The sequence below is a fragment of the Mytilus californianus genome, unplaced genomic scaffold (genome assembly GCF_021869535.1).
Source record: "Mytilus californianus isolate M0D057914Y unplaced genomic scaffold, xbMytCali1.0.p SCAF_2, whole genome shotgun sequence".
NCBI classification, from domain to species: Eukaryota; Metazoa; Mollusca; class Bivalvia; order Mytilida; family Mytilidae; genus Mytilus; species Mytilus californianus.
The window spans coordinates 40,293,672-40,297,627 of NW_026262668.1; positions in this window are offsets into that span (position 1 = coordinate 40,293,672).

Here is a 3,956-nt window from a genome sequence, read left to right on the forward strand (position 1 = left end):
TTTGAAAAGTCTTTTGTGGTCTTTTTCAGGGTATTTAATTAAAATCTTCCATATAAGGCAAAATTTAACTAAGAGTACATCAAGACTTTAGTTCCTAGATGTACTTGCAATACTGATCAAAGCAAACACAGAAAACAATTCATATTTATTAAGCATAGTATTTTACACCATTCTTTTAAAAACAGTCAATGTGCAACTTTATATACCAAATATACATTGGCCGCAGTATGGGCTGTAGTATAAATTTTCCTCCCTCTTTACAAGTTCAGCCTTTATGAATGTTTTATTGAAACTGGAACTTGAAAATTGGATACATTACATGATTAATACAACAAAAATAGGAAAAGAAGTCCAAAATTTACAACATAAGCACAAATTCAAGATTTTTCATACTAATCTCCATTCCATGCTTTAGTATATGCCATATGGTGGTTCAAAATTTCAGAGCTTGTTATAAAATCCATTATTCTGTCTTGAGATGATAAAACAAAGATATTAGACACTTAAAACATTAAATATGCATAATACTCAGCTGTAAAGTTGCCTTTGTTGACTGTATTAATCTATGAAAAAGCTGAATTATGTCCCTTGGGAGTATTAATTTCCAACAAAGGTCCTTTCAAACAGTAGAAAATGAAAAATTATATATGCCTGATATAATAAAAGATAGGAACTACAAAATGAAGCACTATTGAAATATTTGCTGCATGAATTGCCAAGAATGTCAACAATTCTTTACACACGAGAGTATAAATTCTATCTAAATTTAGCCTCAAGTGGGCCTCTTTTTTCTTAGATGGACAATTATAACACTGAAAATGCTTCTAGTATGACCAAATATTGTCTTACTCCATAAACAGTACAAACTTAACCAGACAATTTCCCATTTTAATAGATTATGTCTAGAGAAATACCCAAGTGATACATTTAGGGAATTACACAGCAAAAAAGGCAAATATTTCAGTTAAAAATATTTGTCGCGACTTGAATTCTGGTGTTTCCAATTGAATTAATCATTGCGAAAGGTGAAAACAAATACAAAAGAACTATAGTTTGGTGCATTTTATACAATATAGTTAATATTGAAATCCTAGAATAAAGTTTTATATCAGTACCCGTCAATTTGATTTATTATGATGACTCAGCACTTTTCTCAACACAGTATTGTTCTCAGTGAAAAGTTTCTATTCTTTGTGATAAAAATCAAATGTTCTAATCAAAAGCTTCAAAATAGTATAATATAACTGAAGTATGATTGATTTTGATTTCCCTTGCTATCTTCAGTATACTGTGACATAAAGATATAAAGAATTCTTATGACACCATTAATGCAATACTGGGCTATTGTGAAAACCTTGGCTATAATAAATACTTGTATGTCCCATTACTTAAAGAAACATGGATCATTTTATGTCCCCACCCCTACATGCTGGTTTACCTCTTTCTCTGCTTCTTTCAGATAAGGCTTAATAAACAACCTGTATGTAATCATATCTTATCTTATTTAAAAAGAATAATAAACAGTTCCATTTAAACAGATAAAAATGACAGTTCCATTTAATTTGTATTCATTTTATCCAAAATTTACAACATAAGCACAAATTCAAGATTTTTTATACTAATCTCCATTCCATGCTTTAGTATATGCCATATGGTGGTTCAAAATTTCAGAGCTTGTTATAAAATCCATTATTCTGTCTTGAGATGATAAAACAAAGATATTAGACACTTAAAACATTAAATATGCAAAAAACTCAGCTGTAAAGTTGCCTTTGTTGACTGTATTAATCTATGAAAAAGCTGAATTATGTCCCTTGGGAGTATTAATTTCCAACAAAAGTCCTTTCAAACAGTAGAAAATGAAAAATTATATATGCCTGATATAATAAAAGATAGGAACTACAAAATGAAGCACTATTGAAATATTTGCTGCATGAATTGCCAAGAATGTGAACAATTCTTTACACATGAGAGTATAAATTCTATCTAAATTTAGCTCAAGTGGGCCTCTTTTTTTCTTAGATGGACAATTATAACACTGAAAATGCTTCTAGTATGACCAAATATTGTCTTACTCCATAAACAGTACAAACTTAACCAGACAATTTCCCATTTTAATAGATTATGTCTAGAGAAATACCCAAGTGATATATTTAGGGAATTACTCAGCAAAAAAGGCAAATATTTCAGTTAAATATATTTGTCGCGACTTGAATTCTGGTGTTTCCAATTGAATTAATCATTTCAAAAGGTGAAAACAAATACAAAAGAACTATAGTTTGGTGCATTTTATACAATATAGTTAATATTGAAATCCTAGAATAAAGTTTAATATCAGTACCCATCAATTTGACTTATTATGATGACTCAGCACTTTTCTCAACACAGTATTGTTCTCAGTGAAAAATTTCTATTCTTTGTGATAAAAAACAAATGTTCTAATCAAAAGCTTCAAAATAGTATAATATAACTGAAGTATGATTGATTTTGATTTCCCTTGCTATCTTCAGTATACTGTGACATAAAGATATAAAGAATTCTTATGACACCATTAATGCAATACTGGGCTATTGTGAAAACCTTGGCTATAATAAATACTTGTATGTCCCCATTACTTAAAGAAACATGGATCATTTTATGTCCCCACCCCTACATGCTGGTTTACCTCTTTCTCTGCTTCTTTCAGATAAGGCTTAATAAACAACCTGTATCCAATCATATCTTATCTTATTTAAAAAGAATAATAAACTGTTCCATTTAATTTGTATTCATTTTATCCAAAATTTACAACATAAGCACAAATTCAAGATTTTTCATACTAATCTCCATTCCATGCTTTAGTATATGCCAAATGGTGGTTCAAAATTTCAGAGCTTGTTATAAAATCCATTATTCTGTCTTGAGATGATAAAACAAAGATATTAGACACTTAAAACATTAAATATGCAAAATACTCAGCTGTAAAGTTGCCTTTGTTGACTATTAATCTATGAAAAAGCTGAATTATGTCCCTTGGGAGTATTAATTTCCAACAAAAGTCCTTTCAAACAGTAGAAAATGAAAAATTATATATTCCTGATATAATACAAGATAGCAACTACAAAATGAAGCACTATTGAAATATTTGCTGCATGAATTGCCAAGAATGTGAACAATTCTTTACACATGAGAGTATAAATTCTATCTAAATTTAGCTCAAGTGGGCCTCTTTTTTTCTTAGATGGACAATTATAACACTGAAAATGCTTCTAGTATGACCAAATATTGTCTTACTCCATAAACAGTACAAACTTAACCAGACAATTTCCCATTTTAATAGATTATGTCTAGAGAAATACCCAAGTGATATATTTAGGGAATTACACAGCAAAAAAGGCAAATATTTCAGTTAAAAATATTTGTCGCGACTTGAATTCTGGTGTTTCCAATTGAATTAATCATTGCGAAAGGTGAAAACAAATACAAAAGAACTATAGTTTGGTGCATTTTATACAATATAGTTAATATTGAAATCCTAGAATAAAGTTTTATATCAGTACCCATCAATTTGACTTATTATGATGACTCAGCACTTTTCTCAACACAGTATTGTTCTCAGTGAAAAATTTCTATTCTTTGTGATAAAAATCAAATGTTCTAATCAAAAGCTTCAAAATAGTATAATATAACTGAAGTATGATTGATTTTGATTTCCCTTGCTATCTTCAATATACTGTGACATAAAGATATAAAGAATTCTTATGACACCATTAATGCAATACTGGGCTATTGTGAAAACCTTGGCTATAATAAATACTTGTATGTCCCCATTACTTAAAGAAACATGGATCATTTTATGTCCCCACCCCTACATGCTGGTTTACCTCTTTCTCTGCTTCTTTCAGATAAGGCTTAATAAACAACCTGTATCCAATCATATCTTATCTTATTTAAAAAGAATAATAAACTATTCCATT